The sequence below is a fragment of the Rhinolophus sinicus genome, chromosome 14 (genome assembly GCF_057876585.1).
Source record: "Rhinolophus sinicus isolate RSI-liver-muscle chromosome 14, RSI-T2T, whole genome shotgun sequence".
NCBI lineage: Eukaryota > Metazoa > Chordata > Mammalia > Chiroptera > Rhinolophidae > Rhinolophus > Rhinolophus sinicus.
In genome coordinates, this window is record NC_142514.1 from 67,129,413 (window position 1) to 67,156,978 (window position 27,566).

Here is a 27,566-nt window from a genome sequence, read left to right on the forward strand (position 1 = left end):
TTCCATTGTCTGTATTTACCTCATCCTCTTTATTTGTTCATCTGTCGACATGGCTTGCTTCTACGTCTTGACTGAATAATGCTGCAGTGAACACGGGTGTGCAAATATGTGTTTGAGATCCTGCTTTTAGTTCTTTTGGACAGTAGTAGAATTTATGGACCATATGGTAACTCCATTTTTCGTTTTATCAAGGGATAACAAATATAAACCCACCTTTATTATCAGGCAAATAAATTAAAGCATTATATGAGGTAGCGGGAAAAAATAACTTTTTCCAAAGTTTATCCAATTTAACAAAACAAAAAATGTCATACACAGAGGATTTCTTCTGCTTTGTGCTCTTCCTAGACCTCCGTCCGTCTCTTCATTGGCCTCTAAAGGAACCTCGGATATTACCACCCTGGCTTCTCACACTGGAAACTTGGTCTTGATCATCTCTCTTTTCTCTCTTTTCCAACTTCGTGCATCATTTCTCCCATTGTTACGTGATGATTTGTTTGCTTCAGGTTGACATCTGCAGCTGTTCTGGGGCTCAGGTCTTTCTTATACATCATGTAAGTGGCGTGGTACCCACTCACTTGCGCTTATTAGCTCGCTTTTGTTGATCGCTGGACTGAGTCTCGTCCTCACTGACATTTTCACCAGGACCATCTAATTTTGCTTCGCAGCTTTCTTTGCTCTCGCTGTTACTTCTCAACTTTGTCTTCTCTTTCTCTTTTATTTCGTGGCTTCTTACTTCCTTGGTTGATGACACTCTGCTATCCAGTGTTCACGAATTCACGTGGTATTGGCCAGTTCACCATATCGCTGAAATCGCTAGCCTTGTTGGATTTCTTTGTCTTGAGTTTTCCTGCTTTTACAATTTTTGGGTAACTGAGCTCTCTCTCATTCCAGTGACGGCGGCGATGGCACAGATCCGACAGGGGTCAGGGGCTGAAAAGACTTTTTCGTGCAAGGATTCTCCTTAGGTGGCTGCGGCTTTTCCACAGAGCGTGCTGCCACGTCCTTCTTTGGGCATCCTCAGCAGGCGGGTACCGTGGGGCGGGTGCTCCCCACAGATGGGACTCCCCACCCGCGTGCCTTGTGCGCTGATGCAGCGCAAGAGGTCGCACGGGCACGGCCGCCTGGGGCTTGCTGTGACCCAGCACTGGCACAGGCTGTCCCCTGCCCCTGTTGTCCTGGCCGGAGGAGGCCCGGGGCCAGGGAACCCAGCTGCTCGTTTCCCCACCCAGGCACCGATTAGGTCCGGCCTGGGAAACGGAGCCCAAGGGCCCGGCCGCCGGCCACGGTCGCTAGCGGCGCCCAGTACTGCCGAGGCGGTGCTGCAGTGGTCGTCCTGCCCCTTCCCGCGTGGAGCAGAGCGCTGACCGCCCGCCAGCCCCGCCCGCCTCAGCAGCGCTCGCTTGCAGCCAGCAACCGCAGCCCGGGGTGGGAGCCGGCCCCTCTCACCTGGCCAGGCAGTGATGGATGGTAACTCCGTTTGTAAGTTTCTGAGGAACAACCATACAGTTTTCCATAGCAGCTGCATCATTTTCCACTACCACTTACATTGCACTACAGTTCCAGTTACTCCATGTCCTCACCAATATTTGTTATTTTCTTCTTTCCTTTTTTTTTTCCTTTTGGATAGTAACCATCCTAATAGGTGTGAAGTGATATTTCATTGTAGTTTTGATTTGCATTTCTCTAATGATCAGTGATATTGGCATCTTTTCATATGCTTGTTGGCCATTTATATATCTTCTTTCAATACATGTGTATTCAACTCCTTTGACCATTTTTTAAACAGTTATTTGTTTTTGTTGTTTTGAATCATAGGAGTTCTTCATATATTCTGAATATTTGTCCCCTATCAGATATGTGATTTTCAAATATTTTCTCTCATTGCAAAAGTGCTTTTTTACTGTGTTGATTGTTTCCTTTGATGCACAGAAGTTTTAAAGTTTGATGTAGTCCCATTTGTCTATTTTTCAATTTATTTTATTTTTTAAGGTTTTATTAAAATATAGCTAACAGACATTATATTAGTTTCAGGTGTACACCATAGTTATTCGACATTTATATACCTAAAGAAGTGATCACCATGGTAAGTCCAGCAATCATTCTGACACCGTATCATGCTATCACAATATTATTGACTATGTTCCCCATGCTGTATGTTACGTTCCCATGACTTACGTGTTTTATACCTGGAGATTTGAAACTCTTATTCCTCTTCAGTTTCCCCTGACCCTTTTAAAATGTTCAATTACACTTAATGTTCAATATTATATTAATTTCAGATGTACAGCATAGTGGTTAGTCAATTGTATAATTTAAAAAATGATCCCCCTGACTAGTCTAGTGTTCACCTGGTACTATACATACTTATTACCATATTAACAATATTCTCTATGTTTTACTTTATATCCCCACGACTATCTTGTCACTACCAGTTTGTAATTCTTACTCCCTTCACCCTTAACACACTGCCTCCCAAACTCCCTATCAGCCTAAGAAATCTCATACCCATCTGACACCATACATAGTTATTACAATATTATTGACTATATTCCTTATGCTATACCCTACATTCCTATGACTACTTTGTAACAGTCAAGTTGTACTTCTTAAGCCCTTCCTCTTTTGCACTCATCCTCAACCCCCTCCTCCCATCTGGCAACCATCAAAATGTTCTCTGGATCTATGAGTTTGTTTCTGTTTTGTTTGTTTATTTTGTTCTTTAGATTCCACATATGAGCAAAATCTCCTTGCATTTGTTTTTCTCTGTCTGATACTCTACTCAGCACAATTCCCTCCATGTCCATCCATGCCACCCACACATGGCAAGAACACATTCCTTTCCATGGCTGAGCAATATTCCATTGTACATATGTACCACTTCCTCTTTACCCATTCTTCCATCGACAGACACCCAGGCTACCTCCACATCTTGTCTATTGTAAACAATGCTGCAATGAACATATGCAGGCACATGACCCCTTGAAGGAGCATTTGGGTTTCTTCAGATAAACACTCTGAAGTGGGATTACTGGGTCCTTTTTGCTTCTTGTTAGAGCCTTTGTTTTCAAGTTTATTTTGTCTGGTATAAGTATTGCTACAGCAGCGTTTTTTGTTGTTGTTGTTGTTCTTTGTTTGTTTTCATTTCCACTTTCATGAAACATATTTTTCACCCCTTTACTTTCCATCTGTGTATGTCTTTCAATCTGAAATGAGTCTCTTGTAGGCAGCATATGTAAGCATCTTGTTTTCTGATCTATTCAGCTCTCCTATGTCTTTTGATTGAGCATTTAATCCATTTACATTGAAAGTACAACTACTGAGCTTGTTGATAGATATGTAGCTATTGCCATTTTATTATTCATAATTTTGATCTTTTTTTTTTTTTCCATCTTAAAGAAGTCCCTCTACATTCTTTATAATATTGGTTTGGTGATGGAACTCCTTTAACTTTTTCTTATCTGGGAAGGTCTTCCTCTGTCCCTCAATTCTAATGATAACCTTATTGGGTAGAGTAATCTTGGTTGTAGGTCCTTACTTTTTCATGAGGTTGAAATTTTGTGCCAAACCCTCTGGCTCACAAAATTTCTGTTGAGAAATCAGCTGACAATCTTATGGGAGCTCCCTTATAAGTTACTACTTACCTTTCTCTTGTGGCTTTTAAGATTCTGTCTGTCTTTAACCTTTGCCATTTTAATTATGATGTGTATTTGTGTGGGCCTGTTTGAGTTCATTTTGTTTGGGACTCTCTGCACTTCCTGGACCTGTATGTATGTTTCCTTTGCCAGGTTAGGGAAGTTTTCAGTCATTATTTCTTCAAATAGGTTCTCAATCCCTTGCTTTCTCTCTTCTCCTCTGGTACCCTTTGACTGTTGTTATGTTTGATGTTGTCACAGAGGCCTCTTAAACTATCCTAATTTTTTTGGATTTTTTTTTCCTTTTTGCTATTCTGATTGGGTGTTTTCTGCTACCTTGTCTTTCAAATTGCTGATTTGGTCCTTTGCTTTATTTAGTCTGCTGGTGATTCCTTCTAGTGCATTCTTCATTTCAGTTATTATATTCTTCACTTCTGACTGGTTCTTTTGTATGGCTTCTATGTCAATTTTTTATGCTTGTTATCTCTTTGTAGAAGTTCTCATTAAGTTCCTTGGGCATCCCTTTAACCATTGTTTTAAACTCTGTCTCTGGTAGGTTGCTTTCCTCCATTTAGTTTAGTTATTTTTCTGGACTTTTCTCCTGTTCTTTCATTTGGGATGTATTTCTTTGTTTCCTCCTTTTGGCTGCTTCTCTATTTGTTTCTATGAATTAGGTTGATGTGCCATGTCCCTCAGTCTTGGCCAGATGGCCTCATGTAGTAGGTGCCCTGTGGGGGCCCAGTGGCACAGTCTCCCTGGTCACCTGTTCTGGGTGCTCCAGGAGTGTTCCTTGTGTGGGTTGTGTGTGCCCTGATGTTATAGTTGAGCCTTGGTTGCTGTTGGCATGTCAGTGGGTGGGATTGACCCTTGGGCTGATTGGCTGTGGGGTTTCGCCATGTCCACAGCTTACAGGCTGCTGTGCAGGAGGCTTACCTCACTGAGTGGGATGTGCCCCAGCGGACTCTGGTGCCTGTTAAGACTGCCCTTTGTGTGTGCTGCTTGTGGGACTAATTAATTGGTACTCGGCTCTTATCTGAAGCCAACCTCCAAGTATGTTGGTCCTGGGGCATCTTGTGAGGGGCTCTGGTGCAGGCCCAGGTCACCCACTGCCTGTGACTAGTCAGGGATTAGCTGGTAAGAGCTACAAATTGATCCATAATTGTTTGCTGCCTGTGCTAACCCTGGATGCACATGGGAGAGGCCACACCGTGAACCAAGGATGTCTGACACGAGTACCAGGCTAGGGGTAGCTCTGCAAAATGCCAGGATACCCCAAGGCCTACTGTCACCTGGCAGCTCCCTTATAGTTCAGCCACTGATAAACCCTTGTGCTGTATGCAAGTTGGGTGAGGCAGGGTCTCAGGGAGTCTCTAGAATGGGAAGAGTTGTGGTCACCAGGTTAATGTAAATTCTGGTTCGGTCCAGTACTGAGCCTGAAGCTACTCAGCAGAAGTCTCAGAGAACACTGAGGCCAGCTGCCGACACTTGAGGTTTGTCGTGCTCTGATAGTTTTCCAAGAAAGAGTGCAATTAGTCTGAGCTGGCTGCTCTTGGAGAAAATGCTTCTGGTGTTGGGGGCAGTGGGTTGGGTGGGGTCCCAGTGAGCCAGTAGGGTAGAGCTTTGGAGCTCCCCAGACCAGTCAGATTTAGATTTGGCTGTAAGCAAAACAGCCAAATCAGGGGGTGGGCTGAATACAGCAAAGGTGGCACCTGCCTGCCTTCTGCACAGGAGCAGGAACCATCACAGGGAAAATGGCCATGTCCTCCTGCCTTTGCCCTGAAACTACACAACTCAGTCTGCTTCCCGTATGTCTCCAACACCCCCTGAGTGTCTAGTCGCTCTGCTGGAGCCCAGTGTGAGTGCCTGGGAGTGAGTCTGTGCTTGGGCCTTTTAAGAGGATGCCTGGGTTTCCCATCCCTCCTGGACGGTTGGAATTCTCACTGTTTTTCACAGCCAGATGTTGTGGGGGTTCATTTTCCCAGCACCAGTAGTCTGGGCTGTGGAGTCCAGTGTGGGGCTGGGGTCCTTTGCTCCTCTGGGAGGAAACTCTGTGGCTGAGATATCCCTTCCGTTTCTCAACCACCACATGGAGGTTAGGGGTTAGCCAGTTCTGAGTCTCTGCTCCTCCTACAGTCTCGACATGGCTCCTTCTTTATATCCTTAGTTATAAAACTTCTGTTCAGCCAGAATTCAGATGGTTCTCCAGGTTGATCATTGTATAATTTAGTTGTAATTTTAATGTGTCCATGGAAGGAAGCAGGCACAGTGTTAATTTACTCTGCCATCATGGATTTCCCATTTGTCTATTTTTGCTTTTGTTTCCAGTGCTTTGGTCTCATATTAAAGATATCATTGCCAAATCCAATGTCATGAAGCTTTCCTTTATGCTTTCTTCTAGAAGTTATATAGTTTTTGGTCTTATGTTTAGATTTTTAATATATTTTGAGTCAATTTTTATATATGGCTTAAGGATCCAACTTAATTCTACCTCCCTCACCTGGAAAGGCAGACTGCTCCCAGCTCCAATCTTCTCCCTTCCCTCTGTTGCCACAAACCACTTCAACCAGCCTCTGACTTTTAGATGTTTTTACACACGACTCAGGCACAAATCTTAGTATCCCCAAACTCCAGGGAGTGCATGTTAGCTATTAAGAAGATCTATGAAGTTCTAACTATACTTGACTTACAGAAGGGGAAGGCAAGCAATATCCCTCATAGTGGTACGGGGAAGGTGTGAGGAAAAATGGAACAGGGATAGCAACACACCAATAACTCTCTCCAGTGGAACTTTCCACTACTAATCTCCTCTGATTAGTCTCTTCACCTGTTTTGATATACACAAGAGTTGAGATTTGATAGAGTTTGAGAGTCTTAAGGAAGACTCACAGAGAAGTTTCACAATCTCAGAAGATTAAGTATAGTGGCATTTCCACTATGGTTTACACTTTTTAGAGCCTTCCTCTGTTAAAACTCCAGGAAATGGCAAAAAAAAGCACTTGAAGTCCTATTATATATGTTTACATGTACCCATATGTTTGGTCTTATCTTTGTCCTCGGTTACTTACGTGCACCCCAATCCTTCCTTCCAGAATCATCTACTTGATCTTGAATGTTGCCTTTTGAAAGCACCTTTACTGAGAATTTCTTTTTGAAATAACTGCCTCTGTTTTTGCATGTCTGAAAATGTCTTTATTTTATCCGGACAGCTCCAAAATTGTTTAGTTTGGAATAAAACCCAGGTTGGCAGTTATTTTTCTAAACACTCTATAGATATTCTGATCTCATATTGTTGAAAAACTCATTGACGTATGATTCACTCCTTCTTAAGGAACGTATCATTTGTCTTTGGCCGCTTTGATATCATATCCGTGTCCTTGTTATACTATGATATATCTAAGTAGGAATTCCTTTTCATTCGTTTTGCTTAGGATTCACAGTAACTTTTTAAGCTGAATATTCATGTCATTTGTCAATTCTGGAAAATTCCAATTATTATTTCTTTGAATACTGTGCTTCTTTTTCATTGGAAGGCAAATTAGATCTTCTGAGTCAATCTTTATGCCTTTCATATTACCAGATCTTTGTTTCTCTATACTATATTTGTAATTTATTTATAACTATCTTCACAATTGCTTTTTCCAGAATTATCTTATTTTCTCATTTAAATGTCAAGGTTAACTATATTATCCAGTCAAGATATACTTTTTTACTTTTTGTTTTTTTCAAAATCTGCCGATAGTATTTTATGGCGTATTGTTTCTTGCTAATTTTTCTAGTCTCTCTTGTATTTTTAAACAGTGTAAACATTTCATTTTATAACGTGAGTTCAAACCTACAATGTATAGACTCCTTGTGGGTCTTTCTGCTGTTTGTTGCTTTCAATGTCTCTTGCTTGTGAGGGATTGGACCCTTTTTTGAGCTTGCACTTTGGCTCCATGTTTCTCTGGCTGTATCTGTGGCAATTCTCTGAATCCAAGTTGAAGACAGCCTTACAAAAAGCACTTGCTGCTGCTAGGTGCTCCGGCGCTCCACCAACTCCAGCCCAATTTAAGTAGTTTCCTAAACCACATTTATAATGTAGATTAAATCCAAAACCCAGGAGAAGGAAAGGTTTTATTTTTAAATACTAAGGTAGTCCAAACTCAATTTTTCTTCTGCTGTAGACAGATATTTATTAGTCTATCCTTTTCTGGAAGTCCTTAACATTCTCTAATTTATTCTAAGTTTCTGATTAGAAAAATCTACCTATGTCAGTTCGAAGACTGCATCCCCTAATCTTCTTTTGGCCATAAAGAGTCAAAGATACTGACACCAAGATTGGCACATGCCCTCAGGGCGGTCACAGCTTCAGATTCTACTTACTACCATGATTTCCTTCAAGTTTTTTATGTTTGATTCCTGGGAACTTATGATACTGTGAACTTAGCTATACATTTCAAAATGTTAGTAATATTTCTTTTGGAAATTGTATGTGTAGGTGTTTTCTAGGAGGAAGGCTTTTTTCTCCATACCTAGCCTGTCATAATTGAAAATCTGGTTATCAAATGCATGTGCACAGAATAATTTGAAAAAAAGGAATGAAAATGAGGAAGATGCTTTCTCTGTTATACTATTGTACAGAAAATAAACAATTGTATTTTTTTTTTAATTTATTGGGGTGACAATTGTTAGTAAAATTATGTAGATTTCAGGTGTACAATTCTGTATTACATCATCTATAAATCCCATTATGTGTTCACCACCCAGAGTCAGTTCTCCTTCCATCACCATATATTTGATCCCCCTTACCCTCACCTCCCACCCCCCCCACCCCCCTTACCCTCTGGTAACTACTAAACTATTGTCTGTTTCTAAGAGTTTCTGTTTCTCATTTGTTTGTCTTGTTCTTTTGTTATTTTTGGTTTATATACCACATATCAGTGAAATCACATGGTTCTCTGCTTTTTCTGTCTGACTTACTTCGCTTAGCATCATACTCTCAAGATCCATCCATGTTGTCACAAATGTTCCTATATCATCTTTTCTTACCGCCGAATAGTATTCCATTGTGTATATATACCACAACTTCTTTATCTGTTCATCTATCGAAGGACATTTTGGTTGTTTTCATGTCTTGGCCACTGTAAACAAAGCTGCAATAAACATTGGAGCGCACGTGTCTTTATGGATAAATGTTTTCAGATTTTTTGAGTAGATATCCAGGAGAGGGATTGCTGGGTCATATGGTAATTCTATTCATAATTTTTTGAGGAACCTCCACACTGCCTTCCATAATGGCTGCACCAGTCTGCATTCCCACCAACAGTGTATGAGGGTTCCTTTTTCTCCACAGCCTCTCCAACATTTGTTACTATTTGTCTTGTTGATGATAGCCATTCTGACTGGGGTGAGGTGATATCTCATTGTGGTTTTGATTTGCATTTCTCTGACGATTAGTGATGTTGAGCATTTTTTCATATGTCTATTTGCCATTTGTATGTCCTCTTTGGAGAAATGTCTCTCCAGGTCCTCTGCCCATTTTTCAATTGGGTTGTTTGTTTTTTGGTTGTTGAGTTGCATGAGTTCCTTGTACATTTTGGATATTAGCCCCTTATCGGAAGCACTGTTTGCAAAAATCTTCTCCCATTCAGTTGGTTGACTCTTTATTTTGTCGATGGTTTCTTTTGCTGTGCAGAAGCTTTTAAGTTTCATATAGTCCCATTCGATTATTTTATCTTTTACTTCCATTGCCTTTGGAGTCAAATTCATAAAATGCTCTTTGAACCCAAGATCCATAAATTTAGTACCTATGTTTTCTTCTATGCAGTTTATTGTGTCAGGTCTTATGCTTAAGTCTTTGATCCATTTTGAATTAATTTTGGTACATGGTGACAGATAGCAGTCCAGTTTCATTCTTTTGTACGTGGTTATCCAATTCTCCCAGCACTATTTATTGAAGAGGCTGTCTTTGCTCCATTGTATGTTTTTTGCTTCTTTGTCAAAAATTATCTGTCCATATTTATGTGGTTTTATTTCTGTGTTCTCAATTCTATTTCATTGGTCTATGTGTCTATTTTTCTGCCAATACCATGCTGTTTTTATTATTGTAGCCCTGTAGTATAAGCCAGAGTCAGGAAGTGTGATACCTCCATCATTGTTCTTTTTTCTTAAGATTGCTTTGGCTATTCGGCGTCTTTTGTGGTTCGAAACAAATCTGATGATTTTTTGTTCCATTTCTTTAAAAAATGCCATTGAGATTTTGATGGGGATTGCATTAAATCTGTATATTGCTTTGGGTAATATGGCCATTTTAACTATGTTGATTCTTCCAATCCATGAGCACGGAACGTCTTTCCATTTCTTTGTGTCTTCTTCAATTTCTTTAAAAACTGTCTTATAGTTTTCAGCATATAGGTCTTTCACATCCTTGGTTAAGTTTATTCCTAGATATTTTATTCTTTTTGCTGCAATTGCAAAAGGAATTGTTTTTTGTATTTCTTTTACTGATATTTCATTGTTAGTATATAGGAAAGCAATGGACTTTTGTACGTTGATTTTGTAGCCAGCGACTTTACTGTATTCGTTGATTGTTTCTAACAGCTTTTTGGTGAAGTCTTTAGGGTTTTCTATATATAGCATCATGTCATCTGCAAAGAGTGATAAATCTTCATTCCCAATTTGGATGCCTTTTATTTCTTTCTCTTGCCTGATTGCTCTGGCAAGGACTTCCAACACTATGTTGAAAGGCAGAGGTGATAGGGGACAGCCCTGTCGTGTTCCTGAACATAGAGCAAAGGGCTTCAGTTTTTCACCATTAGTTATGAGATTAGCAGAGGGCTTGTCATATATGGCCTTTATTATGTTAAGGTATTTTCCTTCTATACCTATTTTATTAAGTGTTTTAATCATAAATGGATGTTGTATCTTGTCAAATGCTTTTTCTGCATCAATTGATATAACCATATGATTTTTGTCCTTTATTTTGTTTATGTGATGTATCACATTGATGGATTTGCAGATGTTGAACCATCCTTGTGCCCCTGGGATGAACCCCACTTGGTCATGATGAATGATCTTTTTAATGCATTGTTGTATTCGATTTGCTAGAATTTTGTTTAGAAGTTTTGCATCTGTATTCATCAGAGATATTGGTCTGTAGTTTTCTTTTTTTGTGTTGTCCTTACCAGGTTTTGGTATCAGGGTAATGTTGGCCTCATAAAAGGAGTTAGGGAGTACTGTCTCTTCTTCAATTTTTTGGAAGAGTTTGAGCAGGATTGGTATTAGATCCTCTTTGAAGGTTTGGTAGAATTCACTAGTGATGCCGTCTGGTCCTGGACTTTTGCTTTTGGGAAGGTTTTGGATGACTGATTCAATTTTGTTACTGGTGATCGGTCTGTTTAGATTTCCCAGTTCTTCATGGTTCAGCCTTGGAAGGCTATATGTTTCGAAGAACTTGTCCATTTCTTCTAGGTTGTTGAATATGGTGGCATATAGTCCTTCATAGTATTCTTGGATGATCCTTTGTATTTCTGTGGTGTCCGTGATAACTTCCCCTTTTTCATGTCTGATTTTGTTAATTAGTGTTTTCTCTCTTTTTATCTTAGTGAGTCTCGCCAAGGGTTTGTCAATTTTGTTAATCTTTTCAAAGAACCAGCACTTTGTCACATTGATTTTTTCTATTGTCTTTTTGTTCTCTATTTCATTTAGTTCTGCTCTGGTTTTTGTTATTTCCTTTCGTCTGCTGACCTTGGGTTTCACTTGTTCTTCTTTTTCTAGTTCTTTAAGGTGCAACATGAGGTTATTTATCTGGGATTTTTCTTGTTTCTTGAGATAGGCCTGTAATGAGATAAATTTCCCTCTTAAAACTGCTTTTGCTGCATCCCAAAAATTTTGGTAGGATGTATTTTCATTGTCATTTGTTTCTATGTATCTTTTGATCTCTCCTCTAATTTCTTCCTTGACCCAGTTGTTCTTTAAAAGTATGTTGTTTAATCTCCATGTATTTGTGGTTTTTTCCTGCTTTCTTTTTGCAGTTGATATCCAATTTCAAAGCCTTGTGATCAGAGAATATCCTTGGTATGATTTCAGTCTTCTTAAATTTGCTGAGGCTGATTTTATGTCCCAATATATGGTCCATCCTTGAGACTGTTCCATGTCCATGTACACTAGAAAAGAATGTATAGTCTGATGTTTTAGGATGAAGTGCTCTATGAATGTCAATTATGTCCACTTCATCTAATGTGTTATTTAGGGCTGCTATTTCGTTATTTATTTTCTGTTTTGATAATCTATCCATCACTGTCAATGATGTATTTAAGTCCCCTAATATAATTGTGTTTTGGCCAATTTCTTCCTTTAGTTCTGTTAGCAGTTGCTTGGTATATTTCGGTGCTCCCTGATTGGGGGCATAAATATTGATGACTGTTATGTCTTCTTGTTGTACAGTCCCCTTCACCATTATGAAATGTCCATCTTTGTCTCTTGTTATCTTTTTCACCTTGAAGTCTGTTTCATCTGATATCATTATGGCTACACCTGATTTTCTCTGGGTACCATTTGCTTGGAGTGTCAGTTTCCATCCTTTCACTTTGAGTCTATACTTGTCCTTGTAGCTGAGATGTGTCTCTTGGAGACTGCATATGGTTGGGTTTAGTTTTTTGATCCAATCTGCGACTCTGTGCCTTTTTATTGGTGAGTTCAGTCCATTTACATTTAGGGTGATTATTGGTATGTGAGGATTTCCTGTCATTCTATCTTTAGTTTTCTGGTAAGGCTGTGTCTCCCTTGTTTCTTTGCCTTTTTGTTGTTGTCTATTATTTCTGTGTGGTGGTATTCTATGATGTTTCCCTCTGTTTCTTCTTTTATTTCAGTATATATTTCAGTTCTGGATTTTTTTGAGTGGTTACCCTTAAGTTTATGTAAAAGAAAGTTTGATATTTAGAGTATTCCATTTTCTTCAGCACGCTTACTTTCTCCATTCCCTTACTCCGGTTCAGGCCTTTACTCTCCCCCTTTTTATGTTTCTGTTGCCACAAATTGTCCCTGTTGAGGGTGGTCGAATAGCCTCCTTTAGCATTTCTTCTAGTGCAGGTCGTGTATTAGAGAATTCCCTCAGCTTTTGTATGTCTGGAAAGGTCTTTATTCCTCCTTCATATCTAAAGGATATCTTTGCTGGATATATTATTCTTGGCTCATAATATCTCTTTTTCAATAGTTTGAATATTTGGTTCCACTCCCTCCTGGCTTGTAGAGTTTCTGCTGAAAAATCTGCTGATAATCTAATGGGCTTTCCTTTGTAAGTTACCGTCTTCTTTTCCCTGGCTGCCTTGAGGATTCTTTCTTTGTTGTTGATTTTAGACAGCTTCAATACAATGTGCCTTGGAGAAGACCTGTTGGGATTGAGGTAATTAGGGGTTCTATTTGCTTCTTGGATTCGAGGGTCCAGTTCTGTCCACAGTCTGGGAAGTTCTCATCGACAGTTTGTTTAAATATATTCTGTTCCCTTCTCTCTTTCTTCTCCTTCTGGTGTGCCCATTATTCTTATATTGCTCTCTCTGATGGAGTCAGAAAGTTCTTGTAGAGTTCTTTCATTTCTTTTAAGTCTCAAGTTTCTTTCTTCTTCCATCGGTGTAATTTCCAGGTTTCTATCTTCGATGTCACTGATTCTTTCCTCCATCTGGTCAACTCTACTACCTAAGCTGGTTATTTCGTTCTTAATTTCTTCTATTGAGTTCTTAATCTCCAGAAATTCTATTTGGTTCTTTTTTAAAATTTCAATCTCTTTCGTGAAATGCTCATGCTATTCTTTGATTGTGTTTCTGAGTTCATTTAACTGCCTTTCTGTGTTTTCTTGTATCTTGTTGAGTGTTTTCAGAACTGCAATCTTGAATTCTCTGTCATTTAAGTCCCATATTTCCATATCTTTAAGTTCCTTTTCTGGAGACTTTTCACTTTCTTTCTGAGCTGTCTTGTTGCCTTGGTTATTCATGGCAATTACTGATTTACTATTTCTCTTCCTAGACATCTACAGGAGTGGCTTCTGCAACAGGTTGATAGTAAGAGGTCTTTCTTTGTTTTCCAGTACTTGTCGGTAGAATGTTTTATTTTTTCTCCGACTGCAGCCTATTTTTCCTCTCTCACACGATAGTGCTATGTTTTCTCTGCACTATTCCAGCTTCTCACACAATGGGGGGATTCCCTGGGAGACAGGCTTCTCCTCTGTTAATAGTTCGCCTGGATCACAGGGCGCAGTGTCTGTGTGGATATGGGGAGAGCTTTTGAAGTTCCAAAGCACTTCCTGCATCAGATTCAGAGCCCATATGTTTCAGCAGTTCTGTTTACTCCTGCAGGGATCCACCCAGATAGGTGGGGCCAGGGGCAGGGTGAGTTGTGAGAGATGGCCCAGAGCAATGGCGGTGACCACCACCACAGCCGGTCCTGCTTCCACAGCTCCCTCCCCTTTGCCGGAAGTAGTGGGCTGCGAATCTGTGTCTGCAGTCCACAGTTCTCACAACAGCAAATATTCTGTTCTTTTAATCCGACACTGCTACTGTTCTGTTTCTAGCACCGGGCAGGTGGGGGTTGGACGAGCTCTGGGAGGGGAGGGAGGGGGCGGCTTGTCTCAGTGCCTAAGGCTCCGTTCTCTGCTCAGCAGTGAGGGCTTAAACCACCGTTTTCATCCTTTTTCCCTCTGTCTTTGCTCCGAGGTCTCTGCCGTGAGCGTTGGGTTCAGTCGTGTTATATGCTGCCCCCTCAGCCCTGTGGGCCATAAGCAGAGCCCTAGCAGTCCGAGTTCTTCCCTCTCCTGCAGCTGCGGTAGTTCCGGGATGCAGCGAGCTCGGAGCACTGAGCCAGGTCTGCGTCCTGTGCCCGCGCGGCTCCGTCTCCACACTTCTCCCTTCCCTCCTCCATGCTCACGCGATTCACCCACCTGTAGGTGACTTCGGTAGTGGGCCTCTTCGTCTTGCCTGTCTGCTGTACAGGGAGTCCTTTGTGGAGTTATTGTTGTTCGATTCGTTGTAAATTCCAGGGGAGCTTTACAGAGGCTCACCTCATGCCGCCATTTTGATGACGTCTTCCCCTGTTTTTTTTTTTTTTTTAGTAAGCACACACCTTTTCTTCTCTATGAAGAATTTGGGCTCCTGTTGTTAAAATAATAAACCTTTGTTTTACCTTTTAATAATATGGTATCCCAGTAGTTGTTTTGCTAGGAGAGAGAGAGACTGCATGTAAAATTTTGAGTGTTGCAAATGGTGGTGCATAAGCACCCTTGCTTTGCAAACTCTGGGGTACAGTGTATCACAGGTGGACAGAGGCATGGAGAAGAAATTGAATGGACATTTCGTGGGCACTGGGAATTTGGTGAACTTCTTATGCAAGCAATAGCTGCACATGCTATCAAAGTTTTCTAGACCGTGAAACACAGGCAGCCCCAGTGGGAAAAGGAGGTGTCTAGTGAGAGTCTATCAAGGCAGACATTGGTTTAATTGTCCTTGAACCCTTTTTATACAGTCTGCTATGAGTTTAGAGGTTTAAAGAATCAGTTGCTATTTGTCTAGTGCTGAAAAACAACTGATTTCCAAGAATTGAGCTTATTATGTAAATTGCTCTTCACTGTTTTCAGGTTCAATCTGAATTACAATGATGGTAAGTACCATTTGAAGTGAACTTCCATGACCTAAGAGATTGTTCTGGCTTCAAACCTTTATAGGAGGTCATTGTAAAACACAAGAACAAGTCAAATTCTTAGAAAAAGAAAGTGGAATTGACCAAAACTTGATCAATAACTGACAGTTTCCCTAGTTTCCCCAGCTTCCAACACAGCGCAACTCAGAGAGAGCCAAATATGGTCCATAACCAATCCCATAAGATGCCTGCTTCTTGTTAACCTGTCTCCAGCATCCCCATGCTAACAGCCTCTAATCTCTGGGCAGACTTGAAACTTCCCGTTTTTCTATTTTAAAGCTTTCCAATTCCTCTGCTTGTCTTTGCCAAACACAAGTGATGATGGCTGACTCCCTTGTTCAAGCAAGCTCTGAGTAACTTCTACATATTTTCATTTGGGTGGTCTTTGTTTATTTCCAAAACGACTAACAGATTTTTTTAGTAGCAGTAGTCAAGTCCTCTCAACAAAGATACCTAGTTAAAGGTGTGAAAGCATGAGCTTACTTCAGACTCATTGGTCCACATCAATCTGAACTATTCCAAACTAGCCCTTCCTGTCTATTTAGACACTGCATAATTGTAGTACATCTCTTTTAAATGATGAAGGGACTACTGATGTTGATTATTAAAAGATAATGAAATAAAACATCTTATAAATTGACAATTGAAGGATTTTTCTTTCTAACTTCACCAAAAATTGATTCACTAAAGAAATGAAACAATTCAATTTAGAATATCACCGCTATTACATTTTGATAAAATATGTTGATCAGATAACCAGTTTTTATAGTGCCCTAAATCCTAAAATTCTGGAATTTTTAGTAGGCACTAATCATTCAATAATTTTTCATTGTGTTTTTTAGAGTGCTTATTACTATTTTAACTAACATAAAGTCAAATTTGCTTCTTGAATGATTGAATTAGCAAACTCTTTCTAAGAATAATAGCACAGTTTGAAAAAAACCTAGAATAAGAATATAGCTAATTTCTTAATGAACATGGTTAATTAAAATGAGTAGTTGCAAGCATAACGGATAATGTTTAATAATTTCAAAGACTGTTGAATCTCAGAACATTCACGGTTAATCAGAGGTCTCATCAAAACACTACCTAAATCTACACACAAAAACAATTACATATTCTTACAACATGCTCATGTCAAGACTGTTAGTAGAGAGCAGATATAGAAAGCTGCCAAGAACATAAACACTGAAAGAAAGTGTCTACGTGAGGAATTTAAAAAAAAAACATATATATATATAAAATTTTAAAACATCAAAAGTGCGCAAATGTATCAGATAAGAAAAGAATATCTGTAGTAGAAAAAATCTCCCCATGGAGAGTAATGCTATAGGTTCATAAATTGACATAAAAATGTCTACAGCTGCTTTGTTGATGTCTCCTCTTTTATTTCAGACATTGGCCACTGGGGTTAAATGGAAGAAGGCACACCCTGGTGCATGGAAGACAGGGCATGTTTCTAAAACTGGAACTCTGAAACAGGAACCCCAAAAGAAGCTCTAATATGAGACCTAGAGCAGCCAGGGAATAGCAGAAACTAGACCAGCACCGGTGGCCCTGAAATTGTGGGTCCTGGGGTGTCTAACATGGGGCAGAGAGGTTCTGAGAACAGTGATGTGGCGAACTTTCAGCAGTGGACAGAGAGCCCAGAGGAGAATGTTCTTGAAGAAGGTGACAGGGAGTAGATCTTGGTCTTCCTAGAATTGGTACAATGTTATAGAACCAGTAAGGTCATGCTGTCCAACCCCCAGTATTGTAGGGGAAGGAACTGCATGTCAGAGAAGTTGAAGGACATGCTAAGACAAGAACACAGTTATATGTGTCACGGTTATATGAGCCACCCAAGAGGCCACACATGCCTGAGATGCTGACATCCCCACAACTGTTACCTCAGAACCTGAGAGGGCCAAGGATTTCCTCTTATAGCGACCTGTCCGTTTTCCCTGCTTCCTTTAGATGGCTCAGCTTAATCCCTATTCTGGATATCTGCAGATGTCTTTGATCCTATGAATGAGTGTATGGCCTCCCAGAATGAGACAATTATTCTGAAAACAAATTAAATGAGGTGTTCTATAAATCTTTCTTAATGGTCAAAAGTAGCAACAAGAATCAGGCTACAGGCCTAAAAATGCTTTACAGAAGAACTCGCCAAAGTAAAACGCATCAAATTCTCATTGTTCTAAAAAAATTGCAGAACTGCATGCAAGGGTGGTCATGAAATTCCCATTAGTTCATATTTGTGGGGAAAGAGTTTGTGGAAAACATTTTTTAAAAATGAATTTAACAATTACCAAATAGTCCCTACTACGTGTTCGACATTTATTCTCGGCCTCAGAGCCCTAAGGGAGACGGTATGAATCACTACTAGCAAAGAGGTATTGTGAGGCATGAACTTCAGCAAACTCATCATAATCGCCGATTATTTATCCCACTCATGCGCTCTTCATTATTTCCTATCAACCATGTTTCATGGCGGTTTCATCTCCTGTTGAACTGAGATAGCTGTCAGTAAGTCTGGCCAGCAGGTCTCCTAATACCTGTATTTTCAGATCAAAGCATGTTCTGCGTTATGTGGAGGCTCATGCCTGTGGTAGGATAGGTGCTGTGGTGCAGGTGGGAGCAATAATGGGGAAAGAGAGGATGGCCTTTGACCTTTTATAAGCTGAGCTGTGCCCTGAACATCTAATTGGGCTGTATTCCTGTGGGCATCACCAGTGGCGGAGTGAGCCTGCATGACTTTTTATCTCAGTGGGCGCCCAGGACCCTTCTTTCATGTACTCGGCCATCTATAAGGGGCAGGCCAAGGTCCAAGATGGTTTGTCATCAATCATGTTTGTATTTTAACACCAGATTGGGTAAGGGGGTGGGGGAAGGATAGGCTCTGTTTTAAGAGCCCATCACTTCTGCTTAAAAACAGTTGCTCTTAAATTAATCACATTACCATGCCCAGCCACAGGGGATCAGGAGCTGAAATCACTTTCAATATTCTAGGTAAACATGTACACAGCTAACAAGCAGGTGTTCTGTTAGTATGGGAAAAGAAAAGAATGGATTTAGAAGGCAGCTACCTGTGTCTGTTAGTAACCCATCACAAACTAAAAGAAAACAGACAATACAACATGGATCACAGTCCACTGCTTATCACACTTATAACGATCTCCACTAAAGTCTAAGCTTGTGGGGACAGGTGTCATGTTTATCTTATTCTCTGCTCTGTCCCCATTCTGGCTATAGGGGAGTAGTAGATTTCTTAAATTGAAATGATCCTGAGGAAAGAGGTCTATGTGAATGATATGGGTAATTGAACCCTGTGTTGAGATGACTTAATCCAGCTTGAGAATACAAAAGAAGAGAAGTCTGAGGAACTCCAAGGGGTCCTGGCAGAGCATGGGGTTTCAGAAGTAAGGTAGACAGAGTGAGCATCCATAGAGGGGAGAGTTCAATGATGCTATTAAACATCCTAAGAGTTCACAGAAATGGTCAGCAGGGAACTAGTTCAGAGTTAATTCTAATTCTAATTCAGAGTTAGAATTAAAGAAAGCTGGAATTTAACGCTCACTTCAAGGTTCATTACGTATAAGTGATAGAAAGATAAATAATAAACAATCTCTTCTGATGGTAATAGTCTGTAAACTCCTAGATGAAGGCTACCTTTGGTCTCTAAACCCACAAGCCACCATCGAGGGGGATGGTAGTTAGTCAGCGAGGCACTTGTAGAGAACTGAGCCTCCCTGTGGGGACCGAGCCCCAGAGAGCAGTTTCCAGGCTCTCGGCCTCACAAGAAAGGTGCTGGCTCAGGTAGTAGATGGCCATCAGCTGTGACTAGTTGGCCATTGGCTGTTACTGGTTAGTCATTAGCCACTGATATAACTGCCATGGCTAAGCTAGCAAGGTGGTGGTGTAGTGGTGTGGTGTCCTGGCCTGGCGTGGCGTGGCATGGTGTGGCGTGGCGTGGCGTGGCGTGGTGGAGTGTGGATTATGGATTGCAAGTGAGGTTGATTGACAGAGACAAATGGACAGCAGGTTGCAGATCGTGTGGCTCCTCCTTCCTGTGTCTCCAACCCAGCCGCCAGTGAGACTATAGTGGTATGACTCCCCCATCTATGGCTCTGTGGGTGTTCCTTTTTGGCCTCACCATATCCTGTGTTCTTATGTGGGGAGCGGGACCAGAGACCCCACATGACACCCTGCATGACACTTGCTTTTCGAAAATCAGTTTCAAAATGGGCATGTAAGCACTTTTAAAGATTTCGTTTGAGGACTATAAGTTTAAACTTACTCCACACACTACGATTCTAGCATATGTGTCCAAGGGATGTGGTTAGAAGTCTGATCTAATTAAATACGGGGAAGAGTAGTTTTTGAGGCCAGTGTTGGGGGTTCTGACTGCAAGAAGGCTCTTAACTATCTCTTTTCCTTATTCTCTCTGATGAATTAGTTGGCCTATGGTTTACCTTGTTGCTCTTAATTAAGAGGAGTATATAATTTCTTACCACCCACATTTCTTAATTGCTTACCACCCAAACCTCAATTGGTTTTGACAGAATCCTTAGGGTTGAACTCCTCTACAACTTGTTCCAATCAAGCCCACGTTTTGGGGAAGTTTCAGAATTCTGTTCTTATGGATCTCCCTTCACCCTAGGCAAAATCTCTGAGCTCCTGTTCTAGAGCTGAGGGTGAGGCAGCGGCCCACTTCTCTCTGAGTAATACGTCTGCCTTAAAGCAGCGTGCTGTTCAAGGGCAGCAGCCTCTTGTTTTCTCACTTTGCCTCTCCTAAGTGGAACCTCTGCCCTAGGAGTGAGTTATGCAAGTGTGATCAGAACTCCAGTATCCTCAGCCTGCTGCACCCGACATAGATCCTCCATCCTATGAGTGGGGGCATGGGTGGAGGAAGGGAGCCCCTGAACTCTTACCTGCACTCACCAGGAATGCAGCCTCTGCAACTCAGAGCTGGGGTGCTGCAAACTGCTAGTGGCCTGCGCCTTTCATTGTGATATGGTGTCCTTTAACTGGGAGCTGAGAGTAAAGAGATCCCTGTTTTCTGGGCCACACCTAACTAAAGTGGCGATTCTGTCATTCTGAGCTGGGGAGGGAGTGGGCACTGGCTCAAGTGCCACGGCCTCACAGTTTTTCCAAAGTTTTCTTGAATAAATATTTATTTGTTCTATGTTTCTAGAGCAATATCCAGAGACTTTAAATGATTGCTTTTCAAATCGTTTGTGCCAGTATGATTGTTTTGGTGGGAAGTGGGTCTGTGAAACTCCTGACACTGCCGTTCCAGAATTCAACAACTTTTAAATATTTTAGTTTGCTATAGTAGTATAAAGAGCAGAGAAAGATTTTTTTTCCTGTTCTATAGGAAAAGACTTCTCAAGCTTACAGATGAAAGAAAACAAAGGTGGGTAAATATTTGCCATTTTAGTTGAAGGGACACTCAGATCTTGCACCAACCACCTCCCTCCCACAAGCCCTTTGCAAACTGTATTATATTAGCACAACTGGAATCACTGTTCTCTATCTCCTCCCTCATCATTTTCTAGAAACCATATTAGTAACCCAAAAGGCTGCCACCAAGTGACCACCAAAAATCAATCACCACCTAAAAGATGTAGCTAGATGAAGTTTTTCAGGAGTTGGGGTGGAACGCTTGACCTTAGGGCCTGTTGGGTCTCTCTACTCAGTTCTAGGGAGTGGCTAGAAAATGACAGACAGAAAGTAAAAGAAACTTCTAACAGCTCTCTCTTCTTTCTTTCCCAATCCTCACCAAACAAAAGACATGGATTCAAGGAGAGAAAGCATGTGTATGCAAAAGTATGCCACATCATATGGAAGTGTTCAGTGAAATCACAAATACAAAAATATTAGATTTTGGTATCCATTGTCACTTATTCTGGAAAGCAGAACACAGCAGTCATTATGTTGCTTTAAAAGCATGGATTAGAACATTTTGAACAGGGGGATATGGAATAAGAAACAAAGAAAGTTCATAAACATGGCAATAGACAATAATTCCTCTCTTAATGGGTTTTAGGCAAACCACTTTGATACTCTCTGAATATCAAGCACGAAACAGGCAATATGATATCTGCTCCAAATATATTAGATTTTATCTGTTTAATGACTTTGGTTAGAAACACATTGGTCAAACTGAAGAATAGACATACAGTATTTTGCCGTGTATAATGCATACTATTTTGCCTAAAATTTGTGACGGAAAAATAAGGATGGGCATTATACATGGGTAGTACTAATTACATATTTATATAAGTGTTTTTAATTCTTTTATTTCTGCTTATGAGTTTAAAGTGTAACTCTAGAAATCAATAACGATATCCAGTTGCAAACTAATACCCTGGAATACGATAATCAGTTTTCTTAAACTTAGAACGAACTTGCAACAATGAGTTCTTGGCCTTCTATGATATAAATATCGTAGATTTGTTACTGGTACATAAAATTTCTTATATCGTGTATCTGTTCTTGTGTTTTGTAATATTTGTTACATAAAATTTATTGTACCATAATATGTTAAAAAATAAATGGTAAAATTATAACACAAAAAACAAGTACCTAAATATAAGCAAATAAAAATTTGAATTAAAAAATTAAAACAGAAGATTTTTTTTTCCTGGAAGTTTCGGCCAAAAACATGGGTGCACATTGTACATGACAAAATACAGTATATTTCATGAAGAAAAACCATATTTGGGGACATAAGACATTTAAATCATATAGAATATGTTCCTTGACTTAAGAATATTAGATTAAAAATTAATTTTAAAAATCTGTAAAAATGTCAAATATTTGGAAATTAAGCAAGCATACTGATATAACTAAACAGGTGAAAATGAAATCACAAGAGTGAATTAAAAATATTTTGAAAACACAATATTTCAATATCTGAGGAATAAAATTGAAGGAATAATTATAGAGAAATTTATAATTTTAAAATTTCATAAAATATAAAAGAATTAAAACAACTGATCCAAGTTCATGTCCTAAGAAATAAGAAAAGAAAGAAGAAGTTAAATGCAATGCATATAGAAGGAAGAAATTTATAAAATGCAAAACATGCAGGAAAAGACAAAATTTAAAAGAAAATGCTAAGACAGATAAAAGTTTCTATGAGAGGGAGGCTGAGAAAAATTCATGAGCTCTTTTTTTTTTCTTTTCAGTTCAAGCATGCCTTAAAGCTTTGTCTAACTGAATTTTTTTCCACTCCTCTTGAAATTGATCTTCTTTAATTAAGTTAGTCCATTCTTTTTCTTTTAAAATTCCCCTTCAACTTTTTCATCCACTCCCCAATCCCTACCTCTCTAGCAACCATCAGTTTGTTCTCTGTGTCTATGAGTCTGTTTCTGTTTTGTTTGGTTGGTTTTCTTTTTTTTTCAGTTTCTACAAATAAGTGAAATTATACATATTTGTCTTTCTTTGTCTGACTTATTTCACTTACCACAATATCTTCTATGTCCATCCATTGTTGTCGCAAAATTTCATTCTTTTTATTGCTGAGTAATATATACACATCTTTATTCATCTATCAGTGAACATCTATGTTGCTTCCATATCTTGGCTATTGTAGGTAATGGTGTAATGCACGTAAGGGTGCACATATCTTTTCAAATTAGTGTTTTTGTTTTCTTCAGGTAAATACATAGGAGTGGAATTGCTGGGTCATATGCAGTTCTATTTTTAATTTTTTGAGGCATCTTCATACTGTTTTCCATAGTGGTTGCACCAGTTTATAATCCCACCAACAGTGCAGGAGTGTTCTCTTTTCTCCACATCCTCATCAGCACTTGTTATTTGTTGAGTTTCTGATAAGACCCATTCTGGCAGGTGTAAAGTGGTGTCTCATTGTGGTTTTGATTTGCATTTCCCTGATGATTAATGATGTTGAGCGGGTTTTCATAAGTCTGTCAGCATCATCTGTATGTCCTCTTTGGAGAAATGTCTGTTCAGGTCTTCTGCCCATTTTTAATTGGATTTTTTTGTTGTTGAGTTATATGAGTGCCATATATATTTTGGATATTAACCTCTTATTGGCTACATAATTTGCAAATATATTCTCCCATTCAGTAGCTTGTCTTTTTGTTTTGTTAATTGTTTCATTTTCTTTGTAGAAACTTTTTAGTTTGTTGTAGTTCCATCTGTTTATTTTTGCTTTTTTTGCCCTTGCCCAGGGATATATATTCAAGTGATATCGCTAAGACTGATGTCAAAGAATTTATTGCCTATGTTTTCTTCCAAGAGTTTTATGGTTCTGGGTCTTACATTTAAGTCTTTAATCCATTTTGGGTTTATTTTTGTCTATGGTGTAAGAAAATGGTTCAGGTTTTTATTATTATTGTTATTATTTTTAGTGTTTCTGTCCAGTGTTCCCAACAACATTTGTTGAAGAGTCTGTCATTTCCCCATTGTATATTTTGTCATATATTAATTGACCATATAAGCAAGTATTTATTTCTGGGGTCTCTATTCTGTTCCATTGATCTATGTGTCTGTGTTGTGCCTGTATCATAATTTTTTGTTTTGTAATTTTTTGGTATAGTTTGAAATCAGGAATGTGTGATACCTCCCATTTTGTTCTTTTTTTCTTAAGATTGCTTTGGCTATTTGGGGTCTTTTATGTTCTATATAAATGTTAAGATTATTTGTTCTACTTTTGAGACGAATGCCATTGGTATTTTGATAGGGATTGCACTGAATCTGTATATTACTCTGGGTAGTATGGACATTTTAACAATATTAATACTTCCAATCCATGAACACAGTATATTCTTCCATTTACTTTAGTCTTCTTCAATTTCTTTTCCAATGTCTTATAGTTTTCAAAGTCTTTCACCTCCTTGGTTAAATGTATTTCTAGGTAAGTTATTCTTTTTGATATAACTGTAAATGGGATTTTCTTAATTTGTCCTTCTGATCATTTGTTATTAGTGTATAGAAATGCAACAGATTTCTGTATATTAATTTTGTGTCCTGCAACTTTACTTAATTCACTTATTAATTCTAATAGTTTTTGGTGGAGTCCATGAGCTCACATTAAATAGGTTTATTTGCTTCTGATAAATACTCAGACCTAAGATGGAAAATCACTCTGATTAGTGCCTTTTGCACTAGCCTCCCTCTGGGGCTCTGGGCTTCAGAGCCACAAAGCCCAACCCCTGCTCTGTGAGAGACTTTGCACGTTATAATTGTTTCCCCCAATCCACTTATTAAGAGACTTGCACCAGGCCATGAACGTAACGTATGTGTTGAATCCTTAGGATTCAAAAATTAGTATCTCCTGAAGAATCATGCCATTTTACATCCAGGAAATATAAATTAGATTGACGCTAAAGTTAAGACAAACTTGTTAATTCCTATTCCAATCACTAGCCAGATCTCAATCACTAGCCAGAAAAGAAAGAAAAAATCACTTATTACTGCTTACATAATATTATTTACTTTTAAGGTCCTTATATAGTATAAGCTTATTAAGAAAAGAGCTTTATCTGTCTTGTTCCTTTTTTTCCTTCACAGAGCCCAGGAAATGATAGGTATATAATGAGAATTGAGAGACAGTCCAAATAAATTAATCTAATAATTAATACATATAAAATAGATATATAAAATTAATTAAATAAAAAACTTTTTCTTTTTGTTTTTAAATTCATGGTGTATTAGTTTCCCATTGTTACTATAACAAATAACCACAAATTTAGTCTCTTAAGGCAACACTAATTTCTTTTATAATGGTGGAAATCAGAAGTCCAAAATGGGTTGGCAGGGATGCTTTCCTTCTAGAAGCTCTTAGGAAGAATCTTTCCTGACTTTTCTAGCTTCTGAAGGTGCACTACATTATTTAGTCCTCCTGCATTTTCAAAGACAACAGTGTAGTATCTTTCAAGCTCTCTCTTACTGTAGTCACCTCACTTTTTTCCTGATATTTACCCTCCTGCCTCCTTTTTTATAAGGATCCCTCAGATTACAAGGGTCCGCATGAATCATGCATCCATCTCAAGATCACATTTGCAAAATCCTTTTACCATACAAGGAAACATATTCACAGGTTCTGGTGGTTGTATGTGGACATCTTTGGGGAAACATCACTCAGCCTACCACATAGGATGTCTCTAATCTGAGGGATTAGAACATCTGTTTCATTTGAGCTCTCAATGGGAACAGATATTTCTGTAAAATAGCTTGCTTTTCCATTGAACCTTACAATTTATTGGCCACATTTTCATTACTGTATGGTTTCTCTTTTAAAGGGGTATAGCCAGTCTTTGTTCTGAACACTTAAAATCACCGCTGGATACAGCAGTTTAAAATCTTCAGTGCTGACATGTTAACCTCACAGAGGCAGATACTATGACACCCAAGGTCACAGAGGAGGAGACTTCGCCAGAAAAGTTTCTTTTATTCTGCTAGCTTTTAAACCACCTTAGAGATCTTAATCTGGTTTCTAAAAGCAAACTACCTATTACCTCCTCGGACAGTTGAAGAGTTCATGTAATTCTTGCAATTGAAGACAATCGTGATGCACCATACTTCTGTCTTTAAAGCGGAAGCTCTTTAGCGAATTCCATGCCTAAGCATACAGTGAGGGGATACACAGGAAAATTACAAACTGTCCTCAGATGAACTTTACTATCTGATTAGAAACAAATATTAGATCCCTGTTAGTTGTACCAGGGCAAAGATTCAGTTACCTGGACTCATGTATCCCTACTTCAGTGGGGTTGGGGGGAGGGAGGGAGGGAATGAGGGGGGAAGGGGGAGGTGTTTATGAATCTATCTCCAGTATCTGGGTATCAATGCCAAGTTGGATCTTCAGTTAAGATTTTTTAAATGTTTGGATATTCCTATTTTTCCAGTGCATATATACCTGAGTAAATGGTCAGTGTACCCTGGGAGTGGGGGGAGAGCAGGAGGAGTAATTTTCATTACTCTTGCCCTGGAGTTCCAGTGTCCTTCTTCCTGAGGACCCAGCTTCTCATTCTTAAGGAACCCACTCCTCCAGGTGATGAGTTTGAGGTCTGAAATTGGCTCAGATCAAGGCTACGGATTGTTAACAACTTATTGGGGCTATAAAGCAATGGCCTCCTCATAAACCATTCTTGACTTCATTGATTGTTTTTTCCCTAACCCTCTTGATCATATTCTATTCATCCTCTTCTGAATTCTCCATGATCAGGTCTAGCTGGCAGTCACTCAAACCTTGCTGCTGAACTATCACTGCATCAGATTGACTCCTGACGCTTCTGATTCTGCAATGGCACGTTGTCCCACCCACCCTGGCATACAACAGAGAGGCCATGAGTCAATGCTTTAAGGATAAAGGGATCCTTCTTAAAAGTACATGTTCTTGTTTTTTGGTAATTCTGCTTCTAATATCTTAAAGGTGTGATTCAGAGACAGAAAATAGAAGGCACTCTAGCTGAGATTTCAAAGGATCACCAGAAACTTTGTACCTTAGGTTTGAAGTAAGTACAGGGATTTGAAAAACCAAAGCCAAAATGAAAACTAAATTAGCATGCAAATTTTGTGTTTTCCAGTACTCTGATTCTTAGCCTTAAAGCCCTTATTGAATTGGCTGATGTCATTTTGAGAATCAATGAAGAATTTATCATCTAGTGGTCAAATTTACATTCTTATTAGTATCTGTTATTAGTATTACATTTTATACCTTTTTATGAATAATACAAGATTTCTTTACAAAATTCAAAAGACAGAATAGATAATGAAAATTGCATGTCCCTTCTAATCCTGATCCCACCCATGGTAGTAGTTTTCATGAATTCTTTTTATTTCCACAGAAACCACATTACACACACTGTTTTGCATGTCATTTTTTTACCTTAAAATGTATTTTGAAGGTTGTTCTATATTAGTATATATAAACAACTTGTCAAATTATTTAGCAGCTACCTGGAATTCCACTACATGCACGTATTAAACTTTGTATTACCAATCTTTCCATTAAAAACAAAGCTACAATGGATCTCATTTGTGTGTGTGTGTGTGTGTGTGTGTGTGTGTGTGTGTGTGTGTGTAATTTTGCACATGTATTTTCCTAAAAGTGAACATGGTATTTCAAGGCATAAATATATTAACATGTAAGAAATATTAGGACAACTTCTTGACAGAAATCGTCCAACTTACACTCCCATACAAGAGAGACTCTTTTTCCATTACTTTCTAACACAATTTTCTATCAAACTTATTCATCCTTGTCCATCTGAGAAGTGAAAGGTAATACCTGGCAGTTTTAGTTTCATT

General features: G+C 39.1%; 1 protein-coding gene across 1 annotated transcript in view; it reads right to left on the reverse strand.

The window, feature by feature from the left end:
* The window catches only part of LOC109441602 (guanylate-binding protein 6-like), a 120,987-nt gene that overhangs the window by 66,718 nt on the left and 26,703 nt on the right, over nucleotides 1-27,566 (reverse strand). The gene's annotated exons all lie outside the window — the stretch shown is intronic.